Below are 20,117 nucleotides of genomic sequence, written 5' to 3' on the forward strand. Positions count from 1 at the left end.
ATCTTTAGGAACTAATAGCTCCTCATCTACATGCAAGTGTGGCTCCCTCTCAAGTGAACACTTCATGGCTTTCTCCTCCTGAAATTTTATTTCTCATCGCACAACAATCTTGCCACTGTCTGGCAAATACACACGATAGTTGTGGGGCATATCAATGTACCCCATAAAATATCCCAACCTCTGCGGTCAGCTCCAACTTCTTCCTGGCATCCTTCGTCACATGCATGTAAACATTAGCACCAAAAATCCTCAAATGAGAAAGATCAGGCTTCTTACCAGAATAAGCCTCCTCGGGTGTACTCATGCCAAGTATCTTATGAGGACAATGGTTCTGCACATAAACTGTTGTATTGCATGCTTGCGCCCACAAGTGAAGGGGTAGGCCCTGATCATGCAACATCGCCCGTGCAGAACCCATGATCATTCTATTCTTCCACTCAGCAACCCTATTCTGCTGTGGGTTATGGGGAGCTATGAGCTCTCTTCGAATCCCTTCTACACTGCAAAAGTCCTTGAACTCGCTAGAGATGTATTCACCACCATTATCACTCCTAAGAGCCTTCACCTTATTCCGCGACTCCTTCTCGACCAGTGCTTTGAACTCACAGAACTTTGAGTATGTCTTGCTCTTCTTCTGCATGAAGAAGATCCAGCACTTATGGGAGAAATCATCAACAAAGATCACATAATACCTGTGTTTTTCTATTGAAGCTACTGATAAAGGTCCACACACGTCTGTGTGAATTCTCTCAAGGATCCTCGTGGCACGACTATCCTTCTCGTGAAAGGTTGCTTTCACAAACTTTCCCAAAGTACACCCCTTGCACTAATCTGACTGCGCAAGAGTGCCTTTAGGAAGCCCTGTAGTGATCTGCTGCAGTATCTTCAAGGCTCCATGGTGAAGGTGACCCAATCTCCTATGCCACAACTCACCATCATCCTGGCTCACCAATCCTTTTACATTGCATGCCATTGCTACGCAACCATCTACATGCAACTGATAAAGGTTCCTTACTCGAACCCCTATCTTCCGGGTTTCTCCAGTTGTCTTACTGCGCAAGAAAGCCTTTCCCTCGCTGAAAAAAACATCATATCCCTTGTCTTCTAACATCGCCACAGAGATAATATTCTTCTTCAATCCTGGAACATGCATCACTTCCTTCAATACAAAGGGTTTACCAGACTCCCTCTCAAAGGAAATGGTATTGATACCGGTCGCACTGTATCTACCATCATTGCCCATCTCGATGTGCACTCCAAGATCTTTGTCCTCCAGATCAGAAAACAAATCTCGATCTCCTGTCATGTGAAAAGACGCACCACTATCCAAGAACCACACCGATCACATCACACTTGAAACCAAGCATGTGATCAATGAAAAATCAAGCTCAAACTGCGAGGCTAGAGCCTCTCCTGCTGCAGATCCAGCAACTTTCTTGTTCTTCTTCTTCTGCGGACAATTAGTGGCATAGTGTCCGTGCTGGTGACAGTGAAAGCACTTCACCTTGGACATGTCCTTCTTCTTGCCTTTCGCACCAGACTGAGAAGCTTTCTTGCTCTTCCCCTTCTTTGCTTTGGCAGCCAAAGTGCAATTTTCTTCATCAGTTCACTTTGATGAAGATCCGTCCTTGGTATTCTGCCTGATCTCCTCCTGCACAAGATCTGACCAAAGTCTCTCACATCCTGGAAATTTCTCCCAACCATTTATAGAGTCCTGATAGGAATGCCAACTCTTCGTAAGACCAAGGAGAGCCAAGCTCCCCAAGTCCTCATCATCGACAGTCACCCCCACACTTCCCAGCTCATCCCTACACTGAGTGAACTTCGTGAGATACTTGGGCATACTGTCTCCCTTCTCATATTTGATGTTTCTGAGTTTATCCTTGAGCGCCAACTTCCTCTGATCGCTCTTGCTTTGGAATAGATCTGTCAACACTTTCCACATCAAGTATGGAGAAGCCTTACCATGCAAATGTGTTTTGCCAAGCATCAACTTGAGTAGCATCAGTAGGCTTAGGGACATCAGCCTCTATGAAATCCTTCAGCCCATTATCATCGAACACTGCCTCCATCCTGTCCTTCCATGCAATATAGTTTGAGCTGCCCTCAAGAGCATACTCCAATCGCAATCCGTTGAAAGACATTGCCATGTTGATACCAAGAAAACATTGCTGCAAATTCGAATTCCACCAGCTCCAAACTCAACCGCCTCTGATCTAGAATTCGTGAGAACAAAGTATTTCTCGTACAGAGATTTACTGTATGGGATTTTACCGGATATCTCACTTCCAAAGGAAGGATGAATCCAGAAGTTACCTAGCTCAATTACAGACTCTGCCTGAAGAAATAGAATGTAAACACTTTCTGAATAATAGGTCTGACGATCAACAACTCTGATACCATGTAGAAATTTTGAATAATATGACACTTATTCACAGATATTATCTCGATTATACACTATTGTGGAATACATGCACAATACATAATCTCCTCTACGTTGATCATCAATTTAGCAGCATTAAAAACAATGAAACATCAATCGCATGCACACATTAACACAGTATGTAACCCGGGGAAAGCTTACAGCTAAAAATCCCACACTATCTGTATATTAATGATTGATAACATGTAACAATACATAGTACAATACTCCTCTCAAGTATCCAGCACTATCTCCACTTGTTACACACAAAACTAGCTCAGATCCGAACAAGTCACAGGTTCAAATCTCCTCCGCTGCTTTGCCTACCTCTATTGCACAATACTTTGTGAAAATCATCCACACTGAAAATCACGTGAGCACAGGCTATATCATTGGGCATATACTATGCAATCCTCATGGGCATACTCAATCCATTGATTGTGCAAGATCTCATGCACAACTATAGTCACAACTGATAGCAATCTCAACCTCTAACACCTGTCTCCACTGAACTGTACATGCACTGAGTTAACTGATGTATTCTTCAATTGCATTATGAGTTAATAATTAGTGAACTAATTTAATCAATTAAGTCACATCACTCATCACTAGTCTATTTGCAGTTAGACTAATTACAACTAGTTTAACAAAGTCAAACTGAACACAACTCCATCAACTCCACCAAACTCAACCACATGAGTTCTAACTGATGTCCTACATGCAATAGCTCAACTGACCCACAAAGAAAGCGTATTTCCTTCTAACATCTGCATGTGCCACATTTGTAGCTCAAACTAAAGTGCTCCAAGAGGATAAGATAATGTTTATAGTCTAAATATTATAATGAGACAATAATATTTGACTTTTCTATTTTTAGCCTGGCAATCTAAAAATAGACTCTGATCACTCTGCTGTGAACCAGGAATAGAAGTCCATCTATTTTTCCTAACATGACCAATCATCCATAAAAAACATCCTGCAACTCATAGACCATGATCCATATGTCTAAAAATAGACTTTGCGCCAAAAATAGCCTGCGGGCCCACTTAGTGAAGGCAACTTCTTTCCACTAAGCTCCATCATCTTGTTGCATTCTCAACACTATACATGGTTGCTCTTATCCATCTTGTTGGTTGCGGGGGAGCTACCGGAGGATAGCCAGTTTCCCAATGTTGAGGGTGACCTACCCGAAGCCGCGAGGTACACCTCGCTCTGGGCTACGAAAGATGCGACTAGGATTCACGAGATAAAGGTGTTATGGGTGTTCATGGAGGCAAGCATACAAACATGGATCAACCTCAGGCCATGCTTGTCCCCTACAGTTCATAACAGCCTGTAAAGCATGGTAGAATTCAAGGTGGATATGCATAACCTGTATATCTGGGCATGCAAGGATCTCGCATGAAAATGGGTGAAGCTCCCGTTCATCATAACGGATGATGCAATCTTCACGGTAATCGAGTCATGGCCTTCGGAGTGGCATGCCCCGAACTTGGCAGAAATGGAAAAGATCACAGCGTAGCAATGAAAGAAGGACACCAAGCTGCGCATTGTGCAGTTGGCTGAGAGGAGGCGCTAGGAACAAGAAATGGCCACACAACAGAAGGCGGTTGAGGCAGCAGCGGTAGCACAGACAACAGAGACCACAAACGCACCAACCAGAGAGCCCGAGGAAGGCCAGGAAATGTCCACGGAGTAGGACATACAGGGGGAGGATAAGATAGAGGAACGCATGGACCCTAGACCATAATCGACTCAACTCAAGAGGCCACGCGTCCATGAGAAGCCAGCCTTGCGGAAAAAGGTAAAGGCAACAAATACCTCCATCGACCCAATCCCACTCACCGAGGGAGACCTTGTTGACATTGGTGAAACAGTTCGTGATGTCACTAGGGATACCTTTGAAGAATTAATGACGGAGTAGACAACTATGTTGGGGGCACTCAGAGCTTAGTTGTAGGCGTTACATGTGCGAGCCCCATGAATGATGGTGACAAATTTATTAAAAAAGTATCCCAAAACATCGGATTTTAGCCCCAAAACTTCTCTTGGGGCAAACCATTCCTGATAGCCCCACAACACAAACATGGTGACTCACCCTCGAGTCACTCTGCGGGTGTGGAGATCTTGGCGTGAAGACCTCCCAACTCGACTTGTATGACGACAATCTTGGCAATGCACTGTGTGGCCGCCTGCTTCACTTCTTCAACCAACTGCTCTATTGCTGGTCCTGAATTGTCAGCCTTAAGCTTCTGCTGAGTTGTTTGCAGATTACCAAGCTTGCCTTCAATTGAGGCCACGACCGAATAATCCTCATCCAACTAGGACTTCAAGTGCACCTTCAACACTGCCTCTTTGTGCTGCACTGCATCTACCTATTATTTCAATGTTTTTGCCTCCTGCAGCTTTGTCTGTCTCTGTGTGAGAGTGACGGTGCGTGTTGTACCTTTTACTTCGTCATAGCACTGATGCAGTTCTCGCACTTCTCTCTCTAGCCACTATACATTAGGATCCTTCTACAGGCTCGTCAAGAACTCGAACGACTGTTCAAAAAGCCATGTGTAGTCTGCTATTACACTGTCTACCACTGCTATCACCTCTATGACAATGGTTGCACGCTGGTCCTTTAATTTTGGTGGAGTTGAAGGCTGGATCTTTAACTGCAAATCTGCAATCTGTAGGTTTAGCTCCAGCTGAACCTTAGCCAACTCTATGCTAGTGTCGTGCACCCTTGTAGTAATCTTGTGAATGCACACCTTGAATGGTTCTCCCTTGAGAATGGCCAACTCCAAGACCACTCAAAATGCCTCTTCCACAACTTGAAATATGCGCTTGTTTCAGTTGGTTACCTTGGTCACGGGGGCAAGGGCAGAGTCTCACTGTAGGGCTAGCTGCACATTGTTGATCTGTTTTTCACTGATCAGCTACACAGCGTGTTGTTCGCGGCCCTCAGTTTCATGATCACTCCATCCTGTAATAGGTGGAGCGCCTTGCCACAGAGCACTACCAAGTTCAACCCCACTCCCTTGAGGGCGCTGACAGCGGGTCTTTCAGCTTCATTTTATGTGGTCAGTGCTCCATCCGGTAGCACTATCGCTGTGGAGTCCTTCGCACGTAGCATCTTGACAGCTTCTGAAGTACTGATAGCGAGGCTGGTGGACACCGTGCCAACCTATGATGCATAGATTTGTAGCTCCTGCAGACCCATCTGGATGGCCCCCAATAGTTTTTGATGTTGCTCGAATTACTGCAGTACCTCCGCGGTGACATCCCACACTGTGTCTCCAATGTCATTCAAATCTCCCTCTGTTATGGTGATTGGGTCCAACAATGTCTTACTGGCCTTGGATTTCTTCTGCATCCCTCATTTTTCTTGTTCTCTTAGATGTTTGATGCGGTATGACGCCGTCTACGGGTTCACTCCATGCTGCTCTGTTTGCTCATCCGTTTCTTCCTCTGTTGCAAGCGAAGGCAACTTCGCACCTTTGTCAGAGCCACACTCAGTTTTTCCTGTCTGCTTTTCCGCCTACTAGGTGGCATCGCACTCTAATTGGTCCTTATTAGTGGCCTCCTTCTTCCTTTTCTTGGCCAGTTGTGCCATCTTGAGCTTGGCCTCCTCCTTTTTGTGCAGCGCGGGGGACTTTCTCGACCCCACCGCCAAGTCTAAGGTAGTGCACCCTTTCGCCTGCCAACAATCAAGAACTGCACCAATCGTGTCGTCCAACGCAGGGTCCTTCCATGCCCTGATTGATATGCGTTGAATGTTTGCCATGAACTCCATGTACTCCTGCAGTTTGGAAAACAAAGTAGGTGACAATAGCGGTTTGTGATTGATAGCCATGCAGATGTTCATTTCCATCAAGATATAGAAGATCTTGCTATCCTTGATGCGCTAAGCATCCTTGATCACCCACACCGAAGAGTTCTTCACTGATTCTGGCAGGTCCAACACGATCGAGAGAAATTGACTGTCTTCCAACAGCTCTTAAGCTACTAGCACAATGGACAACAAGAGCCACGCATAGTGGAAGGTCTTGCTGAGCTCTTTTGCCTCGTGGTAGTTTGCAAGGAACTCACAGTAGAGATAGCACGCCCAATTAAACTGGACTCCTTCGGTGCATTGGGCCGCTAGTGCAATGACTGGTGCCAACACTTCATTTGTGTGATACTTCCTCATAACTTTTCCTGCTAGGATCTTCATGGCCACGTTGAACATAGGGTTGTAGATACTTGGGATGGCATAGCCTCGCAGCTTCTTCACGTGCTTAAATTTTGCCTTCATGGCCTCTGCGAGGGCCTGCTTGCCACCTTTTCTACCAAACATCATGGCTGGATTCTCCCCTGTATAGGGAAACCATGTGATCCTATGGATCAACCTGTTAGTGATGGGTATTGGCTCCTGTAGCCACAAAAACCCATTGTGCACCAAGCGTAGAAACTGCTTGATGACCAATATTGTAATGGGTGTTCGATTGTAGTGTGGCACCCATAGAAGGTTGAGCAGACTTGCCTTGTCTACTCCCCTGAGCCACTTCCACGGTTCCAATGCAGTCATCCCGGTGGTTGTGTGAACAATGCGATGCATTAGATGTTCTGTCACCAAGTGCGGGAACTTCTCATGGTCATTTAAGTCCCAATCTTACAGTTTCAATAGCGGAACCCACCCCAAGTGTGGTCCTTCAAAGACAATCTCATCCAGCAGTAAAGGTGTGTGAAAGGCAACCTTGCTTTCATCGATGTCCTTCAGCACTTTGGTCTTGCCTTTGTGCGGAGGGACATATTCAGGCAAGTTAGTGACAGGGTTAGAACCCTCGACTTCAACTTCTTCCACTTCCACCCCCAAGTCCTCATCATCCATCGGCATGTCCTCAATTTCTTCCTCCTCCAGCTCCAAGTTAATGGTTTTTCCCTTTTCTTGTGTGTTGGGCTTGTCCTTTTATGGGTTTCTTCGACGTGATGCACGCACCTGTATCATAGCCTGCTTGCCCTTCTTAACCTTCACACTCTCTTTGGTTAGGGTAGGCTTTGGTCTAGACATCCGTGGTGACTTGGAGACTTCAGCTAATACCTCTGCAGCCTCTATAGTAGCTCCCTCTACCTCCATAACAACCTCTGGCACAACACCCTCGGTCGTCACTTCTTTGGCGCCCATAGCTTTGGATCCTAGGATAAAATCATGAATGAAATTGCAGTTGGATTCTGGAAATTGATTAAACATTGGGCAATCAAGAAATTCTTCGAGGAATGCATGGATCATGCACGGATGAGAGCTCACCAACTCAATGTTCAAAATTCCAAGTGTTTTTCATTGGGGCTCCACTTGTAATTTATAGGCCATTTTGAATTGGAATCCGACCGTTCCCCCCACATTTGGTTCATTAATGTCGGATTGGTAGTAGATTTCCAAGGATCTTACCCATAAAGCTTGTCTTGAATGTCGGCCACCTGCTCCATTTGGCGCATTCTTATCATCAAATCATGAACAATGACTTTAACGGTCATTTTCCTGCTAACCTGCGTGATTTCTCCCTAGGTAGTGCAACTCACTCTGTGCTATCGTGAACCTTGTGACATCTCCTTGTTCCGCACAATCCTCCAATCGCGTAGCTCTCCAACCCGGGCAGTGTAGTTTATAGTCTTTTGCCTCCTTTCAGCTGCTTGGAGTGCTAAGAATATACTACCTTCATATAGTCACCTGGCTGGATCACCAGTGTATGGCTTCAATCGAATGCCATTCACCTTTCCTGGGAATGGATCTCCATTCAATTTAACCAACTGAACTACTTCATCGTCAGTAATTTCCTTAATGACATAGGGCCCTAGCCAGTGAATTCTGAATTTCCCTGGAAATTTACCAAACTTGTTGTCATATAAAAAAACTAGATCATTTACCTTAAAGGTGTGCAGCTTAATGTGTTGATCATGCCATGCTTTTTCGCACTGCTTTTGGACCTGTTGGTGAAATCCATCCAAATAGATGTCTTCCTCAAGCTCATCAAGCAGCACGAGCCTCTCTTCCAGGGCTCCATGATCCGTCATACCCGTGAGTGCCACTATGCACAGACTAGGCACAATGTATTGCATGGGCATCACTGCTTCAACACCATATAGGAGCCTAAAGGGTGTCTGTCCAGTCAATGTTTTACATGTCGTTCGGTAGGCCCATAGTACGACGGGTATGCGCAGGTCCCAATCACTTTATTGAGCATTGCAAACCTTTGTCAACGCATTCTCCACCACCTTATTGAATGTTTCCACCGTTCCATTAGCTTGTGGGTGATAAGGCATGCTTTTCTGGTGATATACCTGAAATTCCTCCATAAGCGTGCTGATCATTTCGTTCAGAAAGTGCGTACCACGATCACTTATCAAAATCTTTGGACACCCAAATCACGTCAGGACATACTCAAAGAGAAAATTTGCGGCGGTTGCACCTGTGCACTCCTTCACAAGTTGTGCCTCCACCCATCGAGTCAAATACTCAATTGTTGTGATAATGTACCGCGCTCCCGTCTTCTTTCCCTGGGGCTAAATGGGTCCCACAAAATCTATCGCCCACTTTTCTAAAGGTTGTAACGTCATATGCGGGTTCAAAGGCAGCTCATCTCTCCACGATGGCCTGCCAGTCCTTTGACACACATCACAAGCCTTGCAGTAAGATTTTGAATCCTGATGGAGGGTTAGACACCACAACCGTGCATGTTGAATCTTCTGCGCGGTCGCCCTTCCTGCGTAATGCCCTCCCGTGGTGCCCCCATGAGCCTCCGTGAGGATACTACTCCTTTCAAACTCCGGTACATATTTTCATAGCACTTCATCAGACCCCATTTTGTATAGATGTCCAGCAATGACAGAAAAGTCTGCTGCACGTACCACTAACTCCTTTTTCTAGTTGACAATGTAGCCTTGTGGGGTAGTCCCTGTCGTTAGGAAGTGTATGATGTCTTCGAAGTGACCATCCACGACGCGCACTGTAAATAGTTGTGCATTAGGCGATCCATCCAAATCAGTGGGCTCTTCCCCCATTTCGATGTGCGACAGATGGTTTGGTCCCATGTTCAATCATCTAGGCTTCACAATAACTTCAAAATCATACTCCTGCAACAATAACAACCACCTACAGATTCTCCCCCCCAACACAGGCCTATTGACTAGGTATTTCAACGTAGAATGATCCATATACATCTTAAATGTCCACCCAAAAAATAGTGTCTAAACGTTTGGAGCACATATACCATGGCTAATCCTTCGCACTCAGTGGTGGAATAGTTATTCTCGGCTTTGGATAACCTCATGCTTGCAAACATTATAGGATGGTCCAATTCTCCTCCGCTGGCCTGTGTCAGTACTGCTCCCAGTGCTATACATGACTTGTCTACATGTACATGAAACTCCTTCCAACCCAGGAAGACTAAAATCGACGTGGTGACCATTTTTCATTTCAATACATCCAATATTTTCTGACAGTCCTCATTCCAACAGAATGTGACATCCTTTTTCAATAGCTTTTCCATAGGCATAGTGATCTAGGCGTAGCCCTTGATAAACTTCCTATAGTACCCAGTAGGTCCCAAGGTTGTGCACAACTGTTTCACACTCCTCGGTGCCTCCAAGTTAAGTATCACTGTGATCTTGGCGGGATCTACCATCAGTCCCTGTCTACAAACCACGTGACCTAACAGAGTCCCAAAAGGAACAAAAAGCATACATTTCTTCAGATTGAGTGCAATCTAGTATCTTCGACAGGTATCTAGCATTAGGTGCAAACTTTCCACATGGCATTTTACCAACCCAAACATAGTCCAGTCATCAAAGTACACCTCCAGAAACTTATGTATGAAGTCTTTGAATGCATCAATGACTATGTGCGAAAAAATCGCAGACACATTCTTCAATCTGAAAGGCATTACAGTGTACTGAAAATGTCCCCATTCAGTTGTGAAGGTCGTCTTTCTTCTATCTTTAAGCATGTTTTTGATCTGATGGCACCTAGAGAACCCATCAGTGAAGGAGTACACCTAATGGCCACCTACATTATCCAATACCTCATCAGTGAACGGAGTCAAGAAAGGATCATGTACGCAAGCGTCATTCAACTTCCTGAGATCTACGCATATCCTTATTTCATCCTTCTTCTTCTTTTCCTGTACCACCATTGGGCTCACCCAATCAGATTCTTCTACGGGCTTAATGATGCTTGCCATGGGCATCTTATTTAACTCCAAGCGGACCTTCTCCTTATACTTCAGATTGAGGTAGTAAGGTATTTGCTTAACCGGCTTCGCGTCGGGTTTTAACATGATATTCATAATGCCTAGGTCCCCTATTATCCCTTTTAGCTCCGTAAACTTGGTAGAGAACAAATCAGGGTACTCGCAGAGAAATTCGGAGACCTTATCTACCATCGCATCATCTGAGTAATCTCCAATCTTTATGCATTTGGGCTCTGCCTCCGTACCAATATTTACCTGTTTCGTTTTCAGTGGCACGGTTATATTAGGATTCTCAATATACGATCCCTCGACCTTACGGTGACCCTCGGTTTCAGGGATATTAATATTTCGTGGATCCTCGTCTTCTTCCTCAGCAGTCACATTATAGCATTCCAGCATGTGGCTCAACTGAGTAGTCCAATCAGGTTGAATCAGATCCAAAGGATCCTGCGGTATCCTAAATATTCCTACTTTAACTTCTTGTAACGCTTCGTCAATATAGTCAAACCCGTCTTTGAAGCTGAATTCCATTATGAACCCTTCGTGCAGAATATCCCACTCACCTGTGCCATGGCGAAGCTTTGTCTCCAAGTACCAGTTCATCGAGATGACATCCAAGGTGTGACAAAACAAGTGCACCCATTCAGGTTGGGGCTTCACTCCATAAGCCTTAACCCATTTGGCCAAGTGTGTATGCAAATCATCCTTCCCGTCATACTTGTCTATCACTCGTACCTTCAGATTCCCAAAGTGTGTTCTCATTATCCTCCTACACTCGCACCAATCATCAAAACTACCTTTGTGCGTACCCCACCATCTCGCAGGCGTAGCACGAAGTGCCCAGTCCAAGGCCTGGAAGTGTTGTTTCTCTGGTACTTCCCTCTCAAATGCCTCCAAAAACACATCCATATCATTCAAGCCATCATTAGTGGGTAGCTCTCTTACCTCTGACGACACACAACGTAGCGACCGGGTCATCATGTTACAGCGTAGTGTAGTTACTTCGTGTAGCCGATTCTGCCAGCACTCTAATTCTTCATCCGAGTCTGAGGTGAAGAAACTCTCGCGATCCCATGTAATCTGGCCATCCGCTGTCGGATTCACCCAATATTGGTCTCACGTTTTTATCTTATATATGCAGTCCAAATCGTCATCGCTTTCGTAATTGCGTACTGTTTCTGTATAGCGCGATCCTTTATAGGGTAGGGGTTGCTGTCATCGATAATTTATATCACTTCAAAGTTAGCCAATGTGCTCATGCCTTCAATACCTATAGTTACTCCTTGCAGCCATCCCATGGGGATGATCTTCTGCTGATTTTCCATCCTTAACTGAATCAGAGACCACTGCAGCACGGGTCTCCCCATCTGCTCCAAGTCTGCTTTGGAAAAACATTCACGTCTGACGCCAGATCCAAAATAACCTGATCCATTCATATTCTCCTATCTGCGCAATGAGTCTTATCTAACGCCTTGTCCTTTCCTTCTGCTTACCAATCTTCTGCACTACACGTGGTTCACCCAGAGCGTTTCTGGCACATCTATTAATAAGTTCCTATAATCCCTTCACAGCCTTGCTATATGCAACAGCTTCATGCAGGTCTCCAGAAAGGTCATAAGCATAGAAGGGTCCCTTTCCTAAACAAACTTATCCTGCCTCCCTTAGGTAGAGGCCTCAACGAAGCTCTTTTTTGCTTTATGAACATTTCACGTGCGTGCTCCAAATCAAATTCAGCCTCCTTCGCTGGAGCTTTGTGAACCCATGTGCTATCTTCGAGCTGTTTCCCCTTATTGTCACCCGTTGCAATTCCACTTCAGAGCACTATATTCACATTCTTATCCTCTACGCAAGGCTCAGCCCTCATCATCTACAACTTCTGAGTTGGCTGCGGTGGTAGCACCCCTTTGTCGCGTATCCTTGCTATTAGTGTAGGACAGTCCTCCGTCTCATGATCAAACTGAGTACAATATTTGCATGACGGACGTGTTGGGTTAGTGCATTCATGGGCATAGTGTCCTAGTCCTCTGCAATTGTAACAGATTAGCTGTCCCCGACCTCTTCCAGGTCCTCCTCCGCCTCAGTCTCGTCCATGCCATTGAAAGCCTGTTTGTGCCATCCCAATGCTCTGGTCAGGGGGCCACGTTTTTGCCTAAACTTTATCGCCAGGTGTTCTGTCCATCATCAATTCATAACTTCGGCAATTGTGCTCATCATGCCCTACCGACCTGCAAAAGTTGCAGAACAGTTGTTGCGGTGTTTGTCAAACTTCTGTAGCAAATGATAGTTATCTGTCGTATGTTTCCCTGCTACCTGATATATGGCACACCACAATGCAGGCCTCGCACTTGGTCCTGATTGGGCTTACGGCCTCAAAGGTATCAGTCCTCCTCCTGAAATATAGTTTGCAAAGATTGGGCAGTGGTCTTTGCCATGCCATTGATCTTTACACTTCAGCCACCATATCTCTTCGCACGCCTCCGGTTGAATTGTTCTGTCCTGCTTCAAACTTTTCATTTCAAGGAAAATATTTTGAAACTGCGCATGGATCTTGTGAACCCCCAGATTCAGATCTTGCATCAGTGTTTCGTGCAATCTTATTGCAATTTCCAAGGCCTCTGCCTGAGTTGTAATCTTCTGTTGTGATAGTGCAACCCTTAGGTGAGGCAGGAGTGAAGCCACAAACCATTCATGGTGTTGTCCATCTATTAAGTTCATATTAGCTTCACGGATTTTACAGTTCAACCTCTGATCCAATTCCCAAGGTATCTCACCTAGTTTCATCGTGATTTCCTTGAACCCCACAATTGACTGCACCTCAGATCTAGGCCTACTAAACTCTTTATTCAGCGTGGTCTGGATTTCTGCCAACCCAGCATTTGGGTTATCACTAGAGTACTTGATGTACCACATTTGATCCAAGATATTTTGTTGATAGATGTATTAAATAATTACATGCATAAATTGTAGCTTAAACGTAGAAAATTTAATGTGCACATGAGAGAAGAGGAGAGACACATAAAGCATGAAAGAAGACAAGAAACTTGATAATGGAGTTCATTCGATTTGGACTATGTCTCAGGGCCCTGCTCGATCAATGGGGAGGCCTTCATTCATTAAGTGGCATGAGAAAGAAGAGTACAATCATCATTTACAAAAAAAAAGGATTCTTGTACCTCCATTCTGCGAAATGGCCAGGAAATGTAAAACTCTGTTGGAGAAATGGACAACACCATTGTGTTTGTGGCATCGAGATATGCTGAAACCATATAAAATTTGACAAAGTGAAAATCTGCCCCCTGGAGAAATTGCTCAGATCATGGTTCCGCCCCCTCTCCCTACACTGCTCATGGTTCTGCCACCTGCAAATGAACCTGCCTCGAATTGCGCGCACGCTCCTCCACTTCTTGGGTGCACTGATGACTGAGTTTAAATATAAAAAAAAGGTGTGCCGAGTTTACAAAATGTCCGTTGGGTAGAGTGGTTATAGATCCGTTTGTTATGGAGGAGGTCAGGCGGTCAAACCCCGCCCCCTCCCTTTTTTTACATAATAGAATATTAAATTGGAAGGGAGGTTGGTCTGGGCCCACCTTAGGCGGCCCACCCACCTCACCTTCGCTCGAACAGTGGCCCATACCTTATCAACATAGGCGGCTTTATTTGTGGTTGGATCCGTGCCCCAAGGGTCAGCCCACCTCCGTGTGTGCAATGGTAATAGCCTGCCTAAAACCACGGGTCTTCCAAGTATGAGGGGAGGGGTCTGGGGTAGTGGCCTGCCCCTCCAATATTACATGTGTTGATAAGGATTGGGGTCGCGGGGTTGGTGGCCCGCCACCCCTTTTTTTAATAAATTTTGTTTTTTAAAACAAGATGGCCATTTTTGAACATTCGGAATTTGGACCGAAGGAGACTTTTAACGAGGCGAAAATTTCACCCGGAATCAGGCTTGAGTTGGCTAGATTCCATCCACCGTAAAACTTCCAAATTATGTCTTCATTAAGTTTGCCCAGTCAGCAAAAGTCAACCAAAACTTTGACTGCCTCTATCTTCCTCATCTAGACTCGAATTGGAGTTTTGTTCACACCATTGGAATTAGGATGATGAGCACTTCGATCTGATGTCAAGTTAATATACTTTTCGCCACTTTGAATTTTGAGCCTTTTCCATGCCACTAGTGTCTGGAGATCCACCTGGATCAATCCTCCCCATTGAGGAGCTTTTGGACCACCAAAAGCTTTATCAGTTAATTGGAAAGTGAGGGAATTGTTCTATCACTCTTTCTTTTTCCAGACATTTTGCCTTGCTACGGTGCATCCTATTGAAACCAACTCGAAGGTGTTCCACATCTGCCCATCGTGAAGTCTTGGTTCTTCTGTCAAGGATGATGTCTTCAGGTAACTCATCGAGATACTCTGGTGCAAAGTAATCAACTGTAGGAACTGTGCCCACCTCTTCGGTGTCCATAATGAATGGTGGCTCATATAGCTTTAAGTTTTCCACATTCACTATGGAGTACATTTGCATATATGTTGGCAAATAGAGATGGAAGGCATTGTTTCCAACCTTCTCCAAGATGGTGAATGGACCATACCGGATTGGTCGCAACCTCTTCCCTTCTCCCTTCATTCTATCCTTGCTGATATGGAAGCACACTTTGTCGCCCACTTGAAATTGATGGTCGACTCAATGTTTGTCATGTCGAGCCTTGTACCAGGCTTGACTTTTCTCCAACTGCTCCTATACTTCTTGGTGAATTAACTAGATCCGCTGAATGAACTATTGTGCTTTGTCCCTGTCATCACGTCCACTAGAGTCATCTTCCCTTCCAAAGACCATATCAAAAGAGTCTTTTGGCAAGTAGCCAAAACATGTGTCAAATGGTGAACGATACGTAGATGAGTGCACTACTTGGTTGTAGGAATGTTGCACATATGGAAGATGCTTATCCCACAACTTAGGATGTCTCCCACAATAGCCTCGCAACAAGTATATCGTGGTGCAGTTGACAACCTCCATCTATCCGTAAGTCTGTGGATGAAATGTCGTGCTTCTTTTCAACTTGGTGTCCATCATCTTCCACAAGTTGGTCCAAAACTCTCTAAGAAAGTGAGAGTCCCAATCAGACACAATTGATGTGGGCAACCCAAAATGGACCCAAACATGCTAAAAGAAAATATACGCAGTCTTCTCTGCAGTAATCTTCCTTTTACAAGGAATTAAAATACACATCTTACTAAAACGGTCAACGACGACATACAAATAGTCGTGACTTTTCCTAGACAAAGGCAAACCTCCTACAAAATCCATCAACACAATTTCCCATGGACGACCCAGAATAGGGAGTGGTGTGTAGAGCTTGAGTTTTCTGTTAGAGGGCTTTGAAACAGAACACATCACACATCCCTTTACATAGTGAGTCAAAATTTTCTTCATATGAGGCCAAAAACAAAATCTTTGTACATGACACAAAGTTTTTTCAACACCAAAATGACCAAACACAAGGGAGGTGTGGGCCTCTCAAATTACATGTACCCTTTCCCCTGTGGATATGCACAATTTACCAAGGTGATACAACAGTTTCCCTTGCAGGTGATAGTTGTCCACCTGTGAACCATGGGTTAGTTTTTCATAAATCTCCTTAAAGTCATCATCATTATCATATTGTTCAGCATAAATTTCAAAAGATAGCGAAGAATTATGAAAAATAACAGAAGGAGAAATAGGAGGGCGAGATAGCATATTGACCACTTTGTTGCTAGTGCCCTTCTTATACTTTATTACCAGATGAAATTGTTGAAGAAAACCCATCCACTTGAAATGATGAGATTGCTGCAACTTGGTTTGACTAGAGATACTGCAAGGGCTGATGATCCATATGGATGATGGTCTCCTTTCCGATCAGGTAGTGTTTCCACTTTTTCACACTATGGACCAAGGCATATAACTCCTTGTCATAAGTGGGATAGTTTATCATAGCCTGAGAGAACTTCTCTAAATGGTAACATATCGGCTTCTTTTTCTGCATCAGTACAACTCCCATGGCATATCCGCTGGCATCTGTCTTGATCTCAAATGGCTGCTAGATTTTTGGTAAGGCCAAGACTGGTGCGGTGCTGATCTTTCCTTTCAATGTTCAAAGGACTTCTGTTGCTTTCCTCCCCATTGAAAGACTTTCCTTACACTTTTCAATGTGTGTAAAGGTGATTCAATAATAGAGAAATTGGCAATAAATATCCTCCAATACTGTACTGCACCCAAAAAGCTGCGAACCTCGGTTACGCTAGTAGGCTTAGGCCAATTTACAATTGCTTCAAATTTAGAAGGATCAATTTTTAGCTAACCATGACCAACAATATGACATAGGTAAACCAAAGAGGTTTTCCCAAACTCACACTTTGACAATTTTACATAGAGTTTTTCTTTTTTCAATACATCAAGCACTTTCTTCACATAGCATACATGTTCATTCTAACTTTTACTAAATACAAGAATATCATCTAGATATACAAGAACAAATTCATCAATGAAAGGCCTAAATAGATCATTCATGACCCTCATGAAAGTGGCTGAAGCGTTGCAAAGTCCAAAGGAATCACCATCCATTCGAACAACCCCTGTTTGGTCTTGAAGGGAGTTTTCCACACATCCTGCTCTGCGATTCGGACCTGGTGATAGCCACTATGCAAATACAATTTGGTGAAATAGATAGCATTGTTTAACTGATCTAATAAATCATCTATGCACGGAAGAGGGTAACGATTTTTCACCGTTATTTTGTTTAGTGCTCAGTAATCCACGCACATCCTCCATGTGCCATCTTTCTTCGGCACTAAGACAATCGGTGAGCCGCATGGAGAAGTGCTTGGTCTGATGACCCCTTGGTTCAATAGTTCCTGCACCTGGTTTTTGATCTCCTCCATCTCAATGGTTGACATCCTATACATGCCAATATTTGGTAAAGGAGCGTCATGCTGAAAATGGATCTCATGTTGGATTTCCCTCTTTGGAGGTAATCCCCTTGGTTCCTGAAACATCTCATCATAGTTAGAAATTAATTCACATTATTCCTTTTTATGCACATGATCACAACCCTAGAAAGCATCAGATAATTCTGCATCTTTCCCCCTTACAACCATAAGCATGCAACCCTTACTGGAATTGACCAACCTCTTCATTTGTCCTACACTTATAAGGTGAGCATTGATTTTAGTTTGATGAGCCGTTACAATATATTCTACCCCATCTTTTGTGATTTGGTATTTGTTTTCATGACGGAAGAAGATAGCCTTTCTATCATATATATATGGACTCCCTAACACCATGCCACAGACATCCAATGGTATCACATCAAGTTCTACCTCATCCACTAACTTAGAAGCAATCACAAATTTAACCTTCCACCGCTTAGTTACATTCAATTTTGCTTTATCATGTATGCATCCAAGTGGGTAAGGTTTTGGATGCGGTTTGGTTTCTAAGCCTAGCTTCTTTACCAAGGACTCTGAAATTAAGTTTGCTTGGGATTCAATATCAAATAGAGTTTCCACTTTTGTATGATTTATGATAACTCTAAGATGAAATACCTAAATTCTCTTTCCTTCATTAGGAAGAGACTCATCTATTGAACTAGTGCCTTCAAGTGATTCATAATTAACATGAGGTGTAAGAGTACCTATTGTTCCTGCTGCTATCACCAATGCTTCATCTCTAGAATCGGATCCAAGGTCTTGCTGCACAGTTGCCACCTGTCTTCTGCTTGCCTTTTCCTCCATACTTCTTTGGTCTCTTTTTCAGGTACAATTTCCAACAATGATCGTCGTCATGACCTTCCTTTTTGCAGTGAGTGCAATAAGGCCTTTCTCCTTCATCTTTCTTCGTTGACGCCGTCCTTTTCTCCTTTCCTTTTCCTTTCACTTTGGGTTTTCCATTTGGATGTTTGAAAGGTGGTTTCTTGAAATGATCATATCTTTCATTTTTCCCCTGTTCTCAAGATGGATGGCCTTTACACTAGCCAAGTCAACAGTAGTTGGTTCAAACAATAATAATGAATGTCTAAGGTAACTATGTAGTGATCCAATATACTTAGTTACTACTTCAGGTGAGTCAAGTGCAATGCCCAAATTAAGTGCTTGTTTTCTAAATTCCTCTGTAAAGCTTTGAACATCTTGACCTCTGCCTTGCATTAAGTATTGCCAATCCATTAAGGATTTTTGCTTATAGCCCAAGGGATAAAATTGTTCCTTTAATTTAGAAATGAAACTAGGCCATGAGGAAAGAAGATTACCCACACTCTTACTGCTTTGCAATTTGCTTTCCCACCAGACAAGAGCAGTGCTACTTAGCCGAAGAGAGGCTAGTTGAATCTTTGCCTTGTCCTCTTTAATCTGATGAATCCTGCGGTAGATTTCAATTTGCCTAATCTAGTTATTAAGGTTTTCTGCATTACTTTCACCGTTAAACATGGGAAGATCATATTTGACATCTAATTTAAAGAAAGGTTTCTTAGATTCATCCCTTGAATTTCTATGATGATGGTGATGAGAGGAAGAAGAAATTTCTCTCGTGGAAGGAGAAGGAGGGGGTTCTTCTTCACCATTTCCATGCACTGAACCTTGTTCTTTTGCCTTTTTCCCTTTTTTGTTCTCTAGCCTTGTGTTATCACAAAATCAGTACTAAGGGCTGCAGCCAAGCAAGATTTCATGTAACTCTTTCAACCAGACTTTAGACCAAAGATTAGCCTCTTTGGTCAGAGAGGGCTCTCTCACAGACTTTTGATAAAAATCAATCACAACAACAGATGGCTAACTCTTCACACATTCATGAAAACAAAGCTGGTTGGACACATATCAAATTAGTCTTCATTGGGCTATGGAGTCTCACACCTTTAGTAAACAAAAGCACAGTCATTTCATGGAAGTCAAGGCTCTTTGCATTAAATGTTCAAACATACTTCACAAAAACCACAGCTTGCCAAACACACAGGAAGTCAGAGCATAAGATATGAATTCTGAGTGATTTTGCTATAACAAGGCTGTAAAAGAACATTAAGAAAATAAAACACTATCTCATTTGAACAATATAATCCATTGAGAATCTTGAGAAGAAACAACCACTGTTTTACTATTACTGTAATAAGTCTTTACATTGGCCCAGATAAACTCTGTTTTTGTATAAAATCTCCAACCTTTTTTACATCAGAGTCATTTCTATATATAGGAAAACCAAAAATACAACTACTTGAGACTCCTCAACAAGCATGAAGGGAGCTCGAAATCCTATCATTAATTGCCTTATCCATATCTAAACAAACTAATTAATTACAAAGGTATTGCGCTGTGAAAACATAGAGTCCCATTCCCATTGAAACTCTAAGTCTATCTCCTCGTGTGCATTGATGCTTTCTTGAAATTTGACACCTGTATCACTTCAGTAATAGCCAAGACATGCTGGAGGAACATTCACTGAATGAGCAGCTTCGGATACTT

The sequence above is a fragment of the Pinus tabuliformis genome, chromosome J, assembly GCF_031772625.1.
Source record: "Pinus tabuliformis cultivar Carrire ecotype Pingquan chromosome J, CPIR1, whole genome shotgun sequence".
NCBI classification, from domain to species: domain Eukaryota; kingdom Viridiplantae; phylum Streptophyta; class Pinopsida; order Pinales; family Pinaceae; genus Pinus; species Pinus tabuliformis.